At 44.8% G+C, this 17678-nt stretch overlaps 1 protein-coding gene and 1 long non-coding RNA gene across 4 annotated transcripts in view; one reads left to right on the forward strand and one right to left on the reverse strand.

The window, feature by feature from the left end:
- Positions 1-447: 447 nt before the first annotated feature.
- LOC310897041 lies at positions 448-13209 on the reverse strand. Of its 3 annotated transcripts, none has more exons than XR_014582010.1 (4): positions 10352-13209; positions 4304-4421; positions 3056-3281; positions 448-2539 (listed from the first exon to the last, which is right to left on the reverse strand). It is a non-coding gene; the product is annotated as an uncharacterized lncRNA (long non-coding RNA). The 3 variants fall into 3 exon arrangements; XR_014582011.1 differs by lacking the exon at positions 10352-13209 and adding an exon at positions 4540-5547; XR_014582012.1 differs by lacking the exon at positions 10352-13209 and having other exon boundaries at positions 4304-5547.
- The window catches only part of PRDM1 (PR/SET domain 1), a 111647-nt gene continuing 107059 nt past the window's right edge, over positions 13091-17678 (forward strand). The window contains exon 1 of the mRNA XM_083830157.1: positions 13091-13419. The gene's annotated coding sequence lies outside the window, so the exon portion shown is untranslated. The remainder of the gene's footprint in view (positions 13420-17678) is intronic.

Here is a 17678-nt window from a genome sequence, read left to right on the forward strand (position 1 = left end):
AACCACAGCTTGTTAAAGAATTGTGGGCACATTATATGCAGGTGCCTTACTTCACTGTATTTACAGCAGCATGGCCACTTAAGAGTTTTCACGTGTCCTTTCTAGGCAGCTATTTATGTGTGCTCTAACTCTTCTGATGCATTAGAGCATACAGGTGAAATTTATCTTTAAAAGTACAAATAGTGACATCAAGTATTTCCTAACAGACAAATATGCTTCAAGTAATGCTTGTGCTGTGTTGGGATCTAATCCTTTAAGTATTCCATGCCTGGCCCTATTAATGTCTTCTTTAGATTGCTATAGCCTAACCCATGGTCTGCTTTCTTTTTACAGTCTTTTTTTTTTTTAAAAAAAAAAGTGCTCTCACCTCTACCACTTTATTTGTTGGCAAAATACCCAACCAAACCAAGTGGCAAAAGAAGCCAGAGAAAGACTGCAAAGAGAACATATAAAACTGCTCTAATCTTTAAAAAAAAAAAAACTAAAGTGCATGCAGCATTTATTGTGTGAATAGTGCTTTGTGAAGATATCTTTTTATTATTTAAATTAAAGTAGGAATTTAACAAAAACGTCTGAAGTTTTAAGAAGTGAAGCTGGTGATGACAGAGATTAATGTTCTGTTTCAGGGAATCCACTTATTAATTTTGTCAGGCTGAAAACAACGGTTAACAGTTTCCAAAATAGCTGAACAATGTCAGCAAACATTTGCTTTGACTGAACTGAGACCCTCCCTCGCCCTAAGATCAGCTCCAGGACATTTTCAGAAAGGCTTTCTTTATCTCTTGACAGTGTGAAAAAAACTTTACCTGCAAATTGACTTGTGTGTAGAAGGAAGCTATCATTCATGCTAATGGAGCCCATCAGCTTGCTTTCACTGTACCATGATACCCTGGAGCAAAAAATGTGAAGCCTGTTAAGCCCTGGGCTTAGCAATAGGATTTAACAACTCTAAAATGCCTACCTTCCTCTGTACACATATTGTCCACCACTATCCCACACATTTCTCTCTCTTTCTGTGACAGCTGGTCAATGTAAACTAGCTCTTAAAAGATTTTATGTTGATTTTTATGCTCTGGGAGCTGTTTGCTTAAAATAAACCCTACAAATTAAAAAAAAAAAAAAAAAAAAGCAAAAGCACAAAGAGACACTGGAAAACTGAAGTAGAAAACTGAGCAGAAAACTGCACAGAAAATTGTTTACAAAGTTCCCAAAAATTTGGTGATGCAATGCATCTCCCCTGCTCACTGTGCTCCCCAGATAAAATATTGGTGGGCATGTTCTGAAAGCTTTAGAGATGACAGGTCCTGCAAAAGCATCCATTTTATAAAATGAGAAAGCATCAGAAAGGTTAATCCCAGACCACAAAACCAGAGGATAAAAGCATGAACTAGCTGGTCCCAACCGTGCTTGACCTAGAGGCTTTGATGGGGACACTCAGGTGAGTTAAGATGCACCAGATGTCTCCAGGGGATGGGCAGCAACTTTGTTAGAGATAATTTACCAGTTTAATAGTATCATAATGCCAGCACGGGAAGAAGAGTTCAGTGGGGGGAAGAACTGGCTTTAAGCCACAATCAGCAAATGGGGAGCATCAGACTGCTCTCAGCTTGGCCTCCCGAAAACTGGAGCTGTGCCAGCCCTGGGAGCCAACACACCCCAACTCAGGCAAAGGAAGAAGGGTAGGGACAGCAGGCTCACTGACAGGCCCTGCATCTCAGGTCTCCTCTCCTGCACATAAAAGCTGATCTTAACCCTCCAGAGCTGGTTCCACTGGCCCCTAGCCCTCACTGGACCTTATTCAGAGCATCCCACAAAATGGGCTAAGAAGAGCTGAGGGCTTCCCTGCCTGAGAAGTGCTGAGAACTTGTTTTTGCATGATAAAAAGGGCTGACTGAGGTAAAGAAGGAATTTTTTTCTGGAAGTGCTAAAAAAGCCCAAAATACACAATAAGCTAAAGGGCAATGCTTGTAGACAGGTAAAAGAGGATGAATCAACATTTTCAATAAACAAAAAAGGTATCTCTCACAAGCAGTTGATAAGACCTTTTCCTCCTTGTAGCAGAGCAGTAATGTGTATCTAAAAGTCCTTTTACTCTGAGTGCTAAGGCCAATTGCAACTTGGTGGTAGTGAAAAAGCAATGTTGTTGACATGCCACAAATAGATCTCCCCTTACACGTTGGTGAGTTGATGGAAAAGGGAAGTGTCTTTTCAGAGATGGGAAAAAGTTGGATTGCTTTCATGTCCACAGGAAAAGGGCATTCGTGCAAATCTTCACACAGAAGAAGTGTCTACCACAATCCTGAACATATTTGGTTCAAACACACAGCTACAACAGAGAACTCCAGTGACTTCCCAGGTAAGCACCACTGGATACGCAGGAAGAACAGCCAATGCCCCACAGCATCATCCCCTGCAGCCTGGCCTGTGACAGACAAGGCATTTTAATAGAAGAACCATAAATGATCTTGATTTTCTTCCACCAGCATGCATGTTCTTGGAGTATGCCTCCCAGGTGGAAATTCAACAGAATGCTGTCAGGCTGAAAATAGAAATAACAAATTTTCCAAGGTGCCTTCATACTGGAAGATCTAAAAGTTGAGAGAGATTTCTGGAAACTTTCTGCACCTTGGGATTGTGTAGCAATCACCACTTCACATTAAACTTCTGGATTTTTTTTAATGCAATACTGGGCCACCAATTACACTTTGGATAACTCAATTAATTCTTACACCTATTTAACCCCTGGGAGGAGAGCCATAATCCATGAGACTCTGGCTCTGCTACAAGCATCTACATTTGTTATCCATTACACTTCTCTGAATACCTGGGATCACTCTAACCACCTGCAATACTTCTTACCGAAGCAAGTCAAATTTTCCAGCTATAAGTGTGGATCTGAGATGCCCTCCAGCTCTCCAGTATACGCAGTCCCCCGTTTTCTGGATGTGGAGGCACTGCTCATTGTCCACATGGGACACGTATTCAGCATGTTTTCAGTCCTCTAACTCAGCCCTTCACAGCCAGTCCTAATGTGCTACTCGGTGCCGTGACTCACCTGTGAGTCAATTCAGTCTGGTCTCAATTCATTTGATGCCACAAAGTCTTCTTCACTGATACTAAGTCCTCCCTCCGCCTGTAGCCAGCACTTGCATCCTCCATCACTCAGCCTTGGTCTTTTGGTTCAGTGCCCGTCTCTCAGTGGGTATGGCACCAAAGGACCCTGAGGCTAGATAGGAGTTTCAAAGGCAGATTCATAGTGCTCGATGAAGACTACAGAAGTCCTAAAAGGAAGGATAATAAGTCTTTCAGAAAACCATTTCTTTGCATCCTGTTGTACCATAAAAGTACATTACAGCCCATAGATTGTCTGGACTTACAAATGAATTCCTAATGTTTAATCTATCTGAATTTCTTTCTTGTGGTTTTCTACTTCACTGTAATCCTTCACTAAACATTTTTCAGCCATTAGCTCAGGACTATACATTTTTCATTATTAAACTGCCTCATGTTTTCATTATATCTGCACGTCAGATTTTACTTAGTGATATATCAGTGGGATCACCTCTCTTATTACTGTACTTGAATTCCTCTTCTGAAAGAAATACAGTTATTTCACATGAAAAGGGGGTCCACAAAGCTACATTTCCACAAAACATATTGTCAAAACAGTTACGCAGATAATTATAGCCGGACCCATGACAATTTGTATGAACCAAAGTAATATCAGTTATGAGAAGGGAACCAAACTAAAAATGATCTCTTTGGAGCAACATGCTACGTGTAGCTGAAGGAAACACCTGCCCCACAGATGAGCTGTGTAAATAGACAGGACAGTGTGAGAAAAGAAGGGTTGCTGCCCCATATTACAAACTGGGACTTGAGTCATAGGGTGAGTAAGTGATCTGGAGAAGGTCACACAGGAAATCTGTGTCACAGTTGGTTATTAAACCCAGATTTCCTGATTTGCCACTGAATCCCACAGTTACAAGACCATCCTTCCCATCCGTTCCAACACTATCCATAAAGTACCTCATCAGTTGGGCAGTGTTTTACAGGAAGAAAAAGCCTTCCTTACATCCTTACATTCAGATAACTCCCACCACTGGGTTTGAATCTTTGGCCCCAGAGCCTAGCTGAGAAAATGCATTTCGTCGCTCCTGCCAGGCTGCTGCCTACCCTTGTAAAGATGTCCTCCCAACCCAGCTTGAGCCTCAGTGCCCAGCTAATCTTGGACTGACCTCCCTTGCTATGTGGTCACAGATCCTCTCATGTCCCTCAGTGCAGGTATCTGAACCAACCCTACCGCTGCCTGCTGCTTTGGTGGGGTGTCTTCACATCCTTGGCTGTGGTCTGGCCAGCGGGGATGGAGAGAGGAGACTCTGGAGATCTTCAGGACTGGTTCTGCAGCATGCTTAGGGATCCTATTTGAAACAAGTGAAATGGGGTCATGGTGTGCACTAAAATGTCGTCCCTCATTCTTTAAGAAAAAGGAGGAAAACAAGAGAAAAGAAGGCTGTCTTGGGGTGGGAGAGAACATACCCAGAAGGTTTCTGCCAGCAGGGGGAGGAAACCTGAGGTTGAAATTTCCTGGAGATTTAGGGAGCTTCTGGAAATCAGAAGACAAAGGAGGTTGGGCTGGAACTCTTGTGAACCAGAGGTAGAAAACAGATGTGAGGTGAAGCAACTGAAAGTAAGCAGCAAATCTCTGAAATACTGAATTTAACAGGAAAATAATTATACAATATCACGCATTTCTATAATTTGCAGAAGATTAGTCAGATCTAAAAATGAAACAAGAATTTGGCTCCTTTCCTAACAGTCTTTTCAGCGGGTTAAAATCTGCTTGGGGGAGTGTTAAAGAAGTAGGTAGTGGAAATAAAGATATACAGACAGGCAGCCTTCTCTATGGAAGAAGCAGCAAACTGATTTTCAAGTTTAAAAAAAAACAGGGCCATATGGCTGGATGGTAATGCTGGGCTGAACCCTATTTAATATCAGCATTAACACTATAGAAGCTGTTGCTATAGTAGTGACATCTGGAAGAAACCTTCAAATAGATTATTCCCTAACCTGGATGAAGGATTCTGCCAGTCTGTCTGTCAAAGAAAGCCTTCAGAGCAAATCAATAACAAAGATCTTGTTACCTGAATGCAATGCAATTTAGTGGCTAATCAGTTTGACATCAGAAATACAAGGAGAGAAGAAAAGAAGAATGGAAGCCGGGAGATATAATTAACAGCCAGGAAAGCAGGAATGATTCCAGAAACATGAGGAGAAACCTCAGACTTTTGTATGCTATGATCCACTGAACTTGAACAGTAAAATCACACCTAAACTCTCTAAACACACCTCTAAACTGTTCCCAGTCTAACCAACACTTAACTGTTCATAGGTTCTACTTAACAAGTAGTTACAGTGCCAATGGATAGTATTTCTGGTAAAGACAAGAGCTGCATGAGCAAAATATTGCTAATTGCCAGAAAAGCGATTTGTACAATGTCCCATCTTTGTTCAATGCTGGTTTGGATACTTGTTAGGTTTCTTTTTTTTTTTTTTTTATGTTCAAGTGAGAAAGTTCCTTCTGACTAATTAACAAGAGTCTGCTGAGCAGAGACTTTTGGCAGCCTCTGGAAATTCAATTCCTCTTTGTAGCTGGCCTGGCTAGGTGAAACAATATATGAAAAGGTTGTCCAATATATGAAATGGTCCCTAGAAAGAGAGGGTTTGTCGGTCTATTTATTGGTTTATATTATGCTTACACAAAACCATTTTGAACCTGATTTAATTCTTCTAGCATGGAAGAAATCACTTTAAGTTGACAGGATCAATTCTCAGAGCTGCTTGCACCTCTGCTTGCAGCCCTTTAAACCATAAAAGAGTGATGAAAAATTAACAGTGCCATTCCCATTCCCTTGCACAATGCACTAAATAACTGCATGCTACTGTGATGTGAAATAATGATCATTGAATGATCATGACCATATGTTTTTGGAAGGTAAGAGTTTGTATGTGAGGATACAGCTTTTAACTCTAGAGTTGTCACTAAAAAAATTGTGGAAATAGTAACTGACATTTTTTCACACTTCCCTTCAAAAATACTGTCCCTTACATCTTTTAATGTAATGTATCTCCCTGTTTCCTGTGGGGAACAAAACTATTCACTAACTAGACCTTGACATTCGTCACAGGTCCTACCCCAATCCCTTCCAAGTTGGTGTGGGTGAATACCTGGTCCAACCCATTACGCACTCAGCATTCAGTGGAGCAGATCTAGCAGAGAGCAAAGGCATGAGGCAATTCCTGACTTGCAGCCAACAAGCTTCCCTGGGGAGCTATGGGGATCCCTACTTCTCAAGAGCAGGCATGGGCCAACACTTACTAGGCTGTGTGTATTTACCCCGTGAAGACAGCAGAAGTCTGGTGGAAGAGGATTCTTGCAGAGCTTCCTTACATCACCCAGCATGCCACCTTCAGATGCCTCAGAAAACAAATGTTTTTATACTTCTCACTATATATGAAAGTTCATAGGCATATGCAAGTGGGTGCTCAATACACCATTTATTTCAGTAACATTTAATGGCAGTATTGCCTAGATGTTAACATGAAATATGTTATTTCCAGCATGCTGCAAATCTCCTGCAAACACTTATTTTTCTTGTTCTAGAAGCAGGCTTAAAATGTACGAGGATCAGCACTGTACAGAAGATGAAATTAGAGACTGTATTTAGGCCAATAAGCCTAATAATCTTTGGAAATTTGTTTTATTTAAATATATATGAGTGGTTAAAATTGTTTAATACCAGAACTCAGTTATTCTAAACAGGAGTGGCTGTAGGGAGGAAGAAAAAGATGATGGAATACAAAAAAAAAAGTAGAGATTTTGCTCCAGTCCTAAGAAAGCGGTTAAGAAGTCCCTGGATGGCTGTTCACGCAGTCCTTACTCCTGCAAAACTGCCATTGACTTTAATTGCAGTTCATTCTCTTGGATCAGCCTGCTAATCAACTAAGCACTTTTCATTTCATGGCAATAAGAAGGTGTGCTGAAAATGCCATCATATCTCTAACCATCTTCAAAGCCTAGAATGTCTTCACACCATTTCATGGGTTTCCCCTTTCCAGTACTAAAAAAGGATGCTATAAAAGTCATGATTTAAATGATATATTGCAATTTTATGGACTTGGAAGCTAATTTTGCTTAGAAGCATTTTTATGGACTTTGGAAGTCGAGAGTGGGGGGAAGCAGAGCTCCTAAGATCAAAAACTTTCCTTCTGTGGAAAAAGGTTTCAGGGGGAGCAGTTTCTGCCTTCTCTGGATAGGACTCAATTGCTTTTTGAGACTCCAATATTGAAAGGCATTTGCTGAAAAATACACGTAAAGAGGGAATTCATTTTATCTGTCCTTCAAACAAAAGAGATTATTTTCAGTTTCTGTTATAAGAGGGAGGGGGAGTTCTTTCCAGGGAAAAGCTGTAAGATGTTTTCCTTAATTAGTTTAATTACAAAATGTACTAAGAGTATTAGATAAACATTAGGCTGTTTTCGGATTCAAAACAGGCAGATGTTAGCAGGATTAAATCAAAATACTTTATACGCCTTTGAAGAATTTTTTTTTAACTCAAAGACTTCAGCTCTTTTTTTTTCCTTTTAGACTCTAACAGCTGATATTATTATTAGACTCTTTTTCTTGTTTGATTAAAATTATGTTCATCTAACCCATGCAAGTCAGCTTCTATTAGCAAAGCAAGCAGGATTTGTCCTATGGTGTCACATTTCTGGAATTTGATGATTTCTTTTGTATTCATCCATTCTCCCTGCTCTGATCAGATTCTAATTATAGCCAAATTACAGCTATTGTCTCAAAGGCTGAGTAACATATTTGTGGTGTTTGGGGGAAAAACAGAAGATGTCTGATTTAAAAACAGGAATCACATCAAGTAATAAGAGTTGTTTATAACACTTTTTTTTTGGAAGATGGCAATGACAGGGAGGGGGAAGAGGAGATGTCTTTATATCCAAGTAGTAGAGGGTCAACAGTTTGCCGAATTAAAGCTGTCCTTCCACAGTTTCCCCCAGTATTAATGCTCTGTCAGCTGTTATGAAGCACTAAAGAACTAGGTAGCTCCACCGTAAGTAAGGAAAAAACATACTTGTTTAGGACTTAATGAACATGGAACATATCAACAGATGAAGTATCACTGCAAAAAAAATATAGTGCTTACACAGAAATATTAATTGTCACAAGCAAACATACTGTTAATTTACAATTGTGTCACAGGTATATATATACTACAAGATGAATTAAGACAATATTAAGCAAATGTGTAAAGAACTGGAACCCAGAAGTATACTCATGAGCACTGACAACACTTCTCTGCAACCATCAGAATTACTTCCAAACCAAATACAGGACAATGACATTTCAGGCACAAATGTCCTTAACTGTAAACATTTTATCATCTAAGACTGACGTCCTGATATGACTGATTTTAAAGGTATAAATGTCATCAATCATTAAATTAAAACAGAACTCCAAATAAAATGGGCAATAAACTATTTGGTCAGAAAGGCAGTTCCCGGTGCCAATATATTTACAAAGCATTTTTACTTCATCAGTTTTAAAATCTATTGCTAAATACTTGCTCTAAGATTGCCTATTACTGGCCTGCAAATTACTCCAAGATACGTACAAAGCCAAATGAAAGACTTCTCAAACATTCTTGCATATCAATAGAAGTTGTTTTACAAGAACAAGGCTAAATGCAGTATATTTTATTGCATTACCCTGTTGGTCACCTCGGTAAGATGAAAATGTAAAAAGCTTTTCAGCATTTGGTTTTCAAAAGGAGCTTTGGGCACTTGGCAGCTTCTCTCCACAGCCGGTCTAAAAGCATAAGTGTGAGCTCATTATTTTCCCTGAGACTATCTCCACCATTCCACCAGCATCCACTGGATAAACAATAACAACACCACCCATCAACCAGACTGATGAAGAACAGTGAGCTTCACAAGAAAAAAAAAAAAAAAAAGCCTTAAGACGCTGCAAACCAATATCTGTGTAACAGCACAAAGACAGCAACATATCATTACTCATTTAGTAAAATTATGTGTATTGTGAATATGTACTTTTGCATGTGCACTCACAGCCCAGTGCCTACCTTTCACACAGGAAAATCCCTGTATAAGCATCTGGTGAGAAAATATCAGCTGAAATCCCTGCAATGATTTTTTTATTATTATTATTTTTATTTTTTTCTGTATACGAAATGAGATATCCAGTTCCTCCTCAGAAAGAACTGTGTAAGTATCATCAGGTGTTAGTGTAATGCAGTGACCATCAGATTTCATTAAATGACTAACTCTATTAAAAGATTAAATCCTTGGGCACACCAATTCATGACAAGTGTAAACATACGGGGAAACACTTTTAAATCAATTACCTGATGATAAATGAATAATCTTCTTACTTAAATGAAAGCAATTAATGTATGTCAGGGCTATGTATTTAAGAGGTTTCCAGGATCAGAACCATCCATTTGATAGCATCTAAACTCACACTTTCAGACATTAGATTAAATATTGCTAGCAGATGTTGAGTAGTACTAAAGTACAAGGAAGAATAAATAGCATTTTACTTTTTTTTTTTTTGTCTTCCCACACACTTAATTCCACAGGATCTCACAACATTGCAGCGTGCACAACACTGATATACAGCAACTCATTTCCTTCTTGCCACGTCCTTCAGCGAGAGTAGGCATGAAGCTGGGAGAGGAGCAGAGGTGGTGGTGCTGCTGCACTCATGCTTCTCAGTGCAGTGATGTGAAGTTCTTACAAACAAGGGTGACACGAGTGGCACATGAGAGAGAAAAAGAGATGTGATGGGGCCAGGCAATACTCCCTGCTGCAGTCTCTCAGCTGCTCAAGGTGATTACGGCAGCAGGGCCAGACACAGCGTCCCACATAATCTGCCTGCTCTGACCCCCCTAGACCACAAAAACTGAGAGCTTCGAGGGATCCAGAGGTACACTAGGACAGCTGTCAAAGAATATATGGTAACAAGTGTAACCAAGAGCATTTACAGAAATTGCACACAGGACCTGCTGCATTTTCTTTGACACTGTCTTGTCACCTAGGCCTGGCTATTGTTGTTGACAGGAGCTGTGGCCTTGCCCTCGGCAGTGTTGACCTAAGGATAAATGAAGAATTGCAACTGCCTCCGTTTCTCAGCCTCTCCCTCAGTCCCCCCTTACTCCTTCTAGCCTTTTATTTCTCACTTCTACAGATTATGTTTTTGCATGGCATGGTATCAGTGATAGAGAGGGGGGTGTTACCCCTGAGCCTGTGATCCACTCACCTCAGCGTGGGCCTTGCTAAGACCAGCAGCATCAGAGGTACTAGGCACTGCCACAGTGGTGGAAATTGGGACCATCCTGCAGACACAGCCACCAGAAGGTCCTGTCCTGAGCAGAAGAACAACACTGAATGTAAGTGTGAGCTCATGGGGTCTGACACGGGCCCTAGCTGAAGAGCAGTCTTCACTGTGCAGCAGGATGGCTACTGAGCCCTTCCCAGTGCCCCCCTCCAGCTTTCCCCCTCGTGCCGTGTGGGAGTAGTTGCTCTTCCCAGGACATGGGGAAGGGAGAAATTTCAGTTTGCTGCCAAAATGGTACTCAGAAAATTAAGCTGTCAGACGCAGGTAGAGTCTAGTAGGCACATAGATGCAGATAGAGTGCAGATGGAGATGGAGATATGTCGTGAATCTTGGGAGTTTCTTTTCCTTTGGTGGGTGGCCTTTGGCACCAGACCCTTCCCACAGTTTCACTAGTTGCATCCTCGATTCAGTCCCTGTATCAACTGTACGCGGTCCTGTCGACATTCTCCTCTGTGTCCTGTTCTTTTTTTATTTTGCTTTTCTATCTCTTCCTCCCCTACTCCCATACTTGTATTTCTGTTTATTTTTTAATCTAGAGTTTCACTGTGTCCTACAAAACAATGTATCTAGTACCTGTCTATGTGGCAAACATAAAATCAGAGTGGGGTAAGCAGTCACACTCAAAAAAACTCCAGGATTGTTGTGCCCATTGTCAGATCTTTGGACCTGGGTGTCTTTGATCCCATTCTGTGAGCCATGTCCAGAAGTGATGCACAAGACCCTTCGTTGTGGAGAGGTCCTTGCCCCACAGAGTCCCGGCCTGACAGCATCACGAGTGATGACAGAATTCACTCCTCTACTCAACCTATTGCATAGCTTGGCTGTTGGCTACCACATCCTGCATCCTAGGTTTCACTGAAAAGTTTAAAAGAGTCCCCATCCATATGGCATGATGCACAACTAGGTCCTCAGGGACATCATAGGCAGTATAAATGTATAGTATGGAAATATTTGAGGCAGAATAAATTTTCAGACTCGGTGCCCTTATACCACCAAATTGACTTCTGGAACTTCACCTACAGCTTACCTTCAGTGTATGGTCTACATAGTACATCATATATAAATGATGTGAAAAGTTTTGAGCTTCCTCCTGTTTCTGCTGAACGTCATCACAAACTCCCCTTAAATTTAATTCATGGATTCAAGTTCTTTCTCTCTCTAATGACTGAAGATCACTTTTAAAAACAGACCACTTCTAAGCATTAAAACCTAGAAAATAACTTTAAAAGATCCTTTTCTGCAGTTTCCAAACCCAAAGAATTGACCGAATTGCTTAATTTTAAAATCTTTCATAGAGGGGGAAAAAAATGTCCTGTCTAAGACTCTCCACACCAAATTTAAGCCACAAATACGTTTTTACCGTGACCATTTACAACTGGGAAACGTGTGGTTTATAATGGAATGATTATACAGCCTTAGCTCGGGATGTCATTTGCTTTCTGGTTAGGTGAGTAAGAACGGAGCCTGCTCTGATCCTTCATGTACACGTTAGACACAACTGTTCTGGTAAAGCAGCTCCTCATCCCTTTGCACACAATTTTCTGGGTTTTGCGGATTTTTCTGTTTTTTTTTTTTTTTTTTATTTTTTAATAAAGTATATGGTCTAGGGCCCAGCTTGAAACAAAAATGCTTGTTGCTTGCTGAGTTGTATGAACTTTGGAAATACGGCAATAAAATGGACACATATGTTCTATTATTATTATTATTATGCTTAAGGGCTACAAAAATAAATCATTCTCCAAGCTCACATGGACAAAATGAGCACTGCCTTCTGTGAGTGTCTGCACTTACATGTATCTGTTTACTTAGATGCATCTGTTCTTGATATCTCATGGAAAAATCAAATATTGTACCTTATGAAAAACCATTGCTGAAGCATTGTTCAGAAAATCAATCCTAAACCAGAAGTCCATTAAAACCCTGAATACCTGGGTCTCTCTGCTTGGAACTCTCTTTTATTATTATTAATAGATCATTTACCTTCAGTATGGTTAGAGATAAAAATTCCTTTTTAAAGTGATGAAATGAAGAGATTTGCAAGTGCTGAAACCCCCTGATCTCCCCCTCTCTCTCGTCACCTGATACAGGCTTAAGGTTTCTCAGTTTGTAAAAATCAGTGGGAAGCTCTCCCCTCACCAGCCTGCCCTGGGCCAGTTTAATGGGCACCCGCAGCCTGCCGAAGGGATGGGCACCTTTTGCCCGGCAGGCGAATCCACTGTGGCCAGGACACTGGAGCACATCGTGTCCCCGTGTGAAGGCCTTAATCAGCAGTGGTGAGGTTTCTTCTCCGAGTCCGGTTTCCCCCCGGCCTGACCGTAGCCCGCAGGGGAACCTGTCCGGGGATGGCCGACTTCTGTCACAGGTTGCAGCTACCGGGGGCGGGGGGACTTCTGGCTTCTCGTAAAGGGATTTCTCCTCGCTCGGGGGGGAGAGCCTAGGACAAGCACTTCACAGGGAAACTCCGAGCAGCTGCTGGGCAGTTTCCTTTCAACTCTGTCCCAACGCCGCTGTTTACTGCTTTACGAAGGCAGCTCCGACTGCCCCTTCTCCTTCTCCCCCTCCCACTTGTTCAAGTTTGTCGATACCCGATCCACGAACATTTGTTTCCTCCTTCCCCGGAGGAGTTTTGCGCTCCACTGACCTCAAGTTCAGCCCCAGCGAGGCTGGCAGGAGGGCTCAGCTGGCTCTCGTTTACCCACTCGCTGTCGGACAAGCAACACCAGCATAATTCAAGCAGGGGAACCCTTCCCCGCCAGCCCCTCACGCCGCCCTGGGCTTTACTGCTGGGGAAAAGCCCACCCGCCCCGGTCCCGGCCCACGGAGGCGAACCCCCTGAGCTCCTTCCATGGAGGCCACTGGTGCTGGGGCCATAGGTGCGGGTCCAGCCGCTCGTCCCCGCTCCGGCTGCCCTTAGCCCTCCTCGCTCCCTGCTGTGCACCGCTCCACGCTGCTCCGCACCGCGCACCTGCGGCCCCGCACGCCTTCCCCAGGTGGGTCCCAGCCTCGCCCAACTGCTGGGAGGGTGGAGGGAGGGAGGGAGAGATGCATGGAGAGATGGAGGGATGGAGAGATGGAGGGAGGGAGGGAGGGGTGGATGGATGGATGGATGGATGGATGGATGGATGGATGGATGGATGGATGGGTGGGTGGGTGGGTGCATGGATGGATGGATATTTTACCCCTCTCACAGGTCGACCTCCAGGTGGTTCCCACCCGTTATCAACAGGCTGCGGCACCCTCTTGCTTACCCCCTTCGCTCCCCCTCCCCTGTCGTTCCGGCAGCCGCAAAGCCTTTTGCTTTAACCCCTTCGGGCTGTCGGCTGTCCTGTTCCTCCCTGCCCGTCACCACTCCGCGTTGGGTCCCGCGGGGGTGCGCGGAGCTTGCGCCGGCCACTCGCGGCGGGGAGGGGAGCGGGAGCCACGCGTGGAAACGAAGGGCGGGCGGGCGGGCGGCGGCGCAAACCCCCAAGAAACGCGGAGAGGGCTCGGGGGGGGAACCCCCCGGAGGAGACGAGCCCGGGTTTTCCCCCCCTGGCATCCTCGGAGGCCCGCGGAGGGCTGCGCGCACGCAGGGCGGCCGCCGCGCTCGGCTCCGCAGCCCGGCGGGGGGATCCGCGCCGATTCCCCCGGTGCGGAGCCGTCCCGGAGCTGGCCCCCGGGCAGGCAGGGAGCGCTGCCCCTCCGCCGGCTCCTCCTGCTCCGCTGCCCAGCCAAATGTCCGGGAACTGCCTGTATTCGTTGCTTTCTAATTAGCGACACCCGCTCCCGTAAGCTTCGCCTCGCTCCCCGCGACGCTGCTCCGTGCAATCGCCCATCAGGCGAGGGCAAAATGATCTGTGTTTTAATGAAACTTCCTTCGCCACGTTCTCTGAAAAAAAAAAAATAATAATAATAACGATAATAAAATAAATTCACATGCTCTGGGAGACAATCTCTTTACTTTCTGCTCTCCTCTGCCCGCGCCGCCCGTGGTTATCCAACCCGATCCCCGCGCTGCTCTTTGCTTGCGTGTAGTGCTGTTCCCCCCCCCCCAGTCACATCGGAAAACTGTTTACGCGAGCCGCAACGAGGCGAAAGATTTTGGGAAGGATGTGAAAACGAACGTGGTTTTATTGTGCCGGGACCACCGTGGAGCTAGCATTTAAACCGCACTCCTCGTAGCGGCGAAAAAAAATAAATAAATAAAAAGAAAATCAGACGGCTAATAAAAAAAATAATAAGAAAGAAAGAAAGAAAAAGAAAGAAATACGCCTAACCAAGCGGCACACGAGAAGGGCTGGCAGGGGATAACCTCCTTGTCCCGGCTCCGCACCGCTCCGTGGAGGTGGGAGAGATTTGGTGCATCCCTTGCCCGCACAGCACCGTCTGGCACGGCCCGGGGAGGGTTTTGCTTTTTCCCCGCATTAGGAGGTGGGGGGGAAACGCGGGTATTCGGCTCAGTTTGATGCTGTTGTTGCTCTGCAGTGCGCACCCCAAAAAAATAAAAGGGAACTTCTTTCTCTGTGGTCCTTGTGCTGGGGTTTGGATCAGCCGCCGGCGGGGCAAATCCCGGTGCGCGCCCGGGTTGGTGTCGGGAAGGATGCTGGGCATCGTTGGGGGGGGCTTTTTATTATTGTTATTATTATTTTATTATTGTCGTTCTTCCCGGAGGTTTACGTGAAAGCAAAATCCCTTTAACGTGTGTTTTAAACTGCACGGTTTGGTGCTAAAACAGGAAATCCCTCGGCGAAGGTTTTGGGTTGAGCCCGAGGAGTTAACTCGTTCCTCTGCGCCGCGATGCCGCGGGTGGCAGGGACGGGGTGGGGGGGACGGCAGGGACAGAGGGGACAGGAGGGACAGGAGGCTGCCCGAGCCGTGCCGAGCCGCGCCGTGCGCTTGGAGCCACTCGCAGAGGCTACTTCAGACGCGGTCCCTTCGTGCGTGGGTCACAAAACCCGAGTCCCACCTGCGGGCAGCCCCCCGGGAGCCAAACGAGCTGTCACAGGGGCTGGCCGAGCTCGCCACTCGCCTTCGAGCAAGGCACCGGTAGCCCCCTAGCAGTAAACTTACCTGCGGGTGGAAATCAGACGCCGGGAGGCTGCGGATGTCTTCCTTGGTTTGTCCTAAATGGACACGTTTTGCACAGTCTCAGCGGTTTCCTGGTCATTCAAACACCACTGAATCATTTTTGGGGAGGTTCAAAGGGAAGGGGCCCCGTGTTTGCAAGGGGATAGAGCTGCACTATTGATTTTGGAAGTGGGGAGCAGCAGCCTTCCCTCAAGCAAGCACTTACTCTCCTCCCAAATCGCCCACAGCCCTTCAAACCCTCTCAGTGAGGACCTCTTTCCCACCAGCACGAAAAGAAGGGGTTGTGGGGGCTTTGGGGTAGTGGGCAAGCTGTTGGTTTCAAGGCTGTGGGAAAGGTAGGCTGGCTGCAACTGAGCAACTGGGCAGAGCCTGCCTGAGAGATTGGTTTCCTGCAGAAAGTAGCCTTGCAAGATGCTGAGGTTATTGACTTCGGAGTGGGGAAGGAGGTGTCTGATAATCAGCTCACTCTCTGTCTCCCCTAGATTTATGGATCAGGGCCTCCCTTGTCACTCCTGAAAATATAATCACGCTGGCAATAAACCCTGAGGGAAGAACGAGACAGCAAGTGTTTTTCCTCCAAGCCAATACAGTGACCTTTGAGTTACGTTCTTAAACAAGGACGTAAATGACGTCCTTAAAAGATGTTACAGCAAGCCCAGCTTCAATCTATTTGACTGCCCTACCTTGGTCAAGCTGCCCGAGAGGTGCCACCGCTGGGTGTGCAGGGCTGGCAGTGCAGGGGGACCCAAAACTTGGCCCTGGGGCTGACATTGCTGCCACAAGGCACAGAGCTGCTCTTGAGATACTCGGTTTGGGAGGGAGGGAGCTCTCTCACTTTGTTTCACCAGATGGGAAAATTGCACCAAAGGGGATGCTCTCCCTCTTACCCCCCCCTCTTTTTCTCTCTCTCTCTTTTTTTTTTTTTTTTGGACAGAAACATTTCCTGTCTTCCTTACAAAAAAATGTATTTTATGACCATTTTGCTGTGCAGACTTCTCCCTCTCTGGACATTGCGCAGAGTAATGCAACACCTTCAATCTGGGGAGCAGATACCTCCGCTAGCCTCAATTTATCTCAGAACATGCCTTTGTCTCTCTTCGACCTGTTCCTGCTCTTCAGTGAAAACTCACCTTTTTACAAGCTGTCAAACGTAACACTAACAGCTGAGCATTCCTTGGGAATAATAATAATAATAATAATAAAAAAAACATATTTACTTAAAAATCACTTAGCATTTATGGCTCCTTGATTTTTTATTAGCCTTTTAACAATGTCTCTCACTTTAACACTAATCCAGAGGGAAGGGGCTCTCTCCTGTGCCTGCAGCAGATATATCCAAATGGAGCAGGGGAAAAGAGTCATTTAATCACTTCTAGTACTGCGAGCATTTAAGAATATTTGGGAACAAGTAAGAGACCCCACTTCAGTGTGCACTCTGTTACAACCCCCCCCCAAAAATATTTGTTTCCAGTTCCCATGGCCTATCTGGTGATAAGCGGGGTTCAGACAGTGCAAAAGGCTGTAAACACAACTGCTCCCCAAATCACATCCAGCAGAGGAGGGCCCGTTCCCCAGGGAACCTCCATTTACCTAGGACAGTAATCGGGAGATGAAAGTCTGCCCCTTTGACACAAAGATGGCCCAGGCTCTGCAGCTCTTGTTCACTTTCTTTCCTAAACTGAGTTGAGCAAGCCCGGGCTGCCCGCAGTCGGGCGGAGGGAAGGATAAGCGCAGCCGAGCGGTATCCATCTGAGGCAGTGCAAGTGGTTACTTTGGCCAAATGCTTGACAGACTGGGAGGAATTTCAGAGAGGCCCAAGGCAGCCAGGGGAATGGGTAACAGCTTGGCAAATGTTACACGGCAGACACAAGATCTGAAAAACACATTCGCTGTTCTGCCTCTACGTTTGCCGTAGTGACTCAGGATGGAAATCTGGACATCACTGTGGATAACAGTGAAACCTTCTGGTCAAAGTGCAGCAACAGTAAAGGAAGCTAATTAAATATTGGCTAGCATAGGAGAGGGGAGGCAGGAGTGGGAGAAAGGTTTACATAAGCGTGGTCATCACAGAGATCAGTGGGAAGCCTCTGCCAGGAATGGGATCTCAAAAACAACAGAGCAGAAATAAAATGGCTCAGGGAAGAGCAACATGAACTGTCAGTGATGCAGATAACAGCGGTAT

The sequence above is a fragment of the Anser anser genome, assembly GCF_964211835.1.
Source record: "Anser anser genome assembly, chromosome: 3".
Lineage (NCBI taxonomy): Eukaryota > Metazoa > Chordata > Aves > Anseriformes > Anatidae > Anser > Anser anser.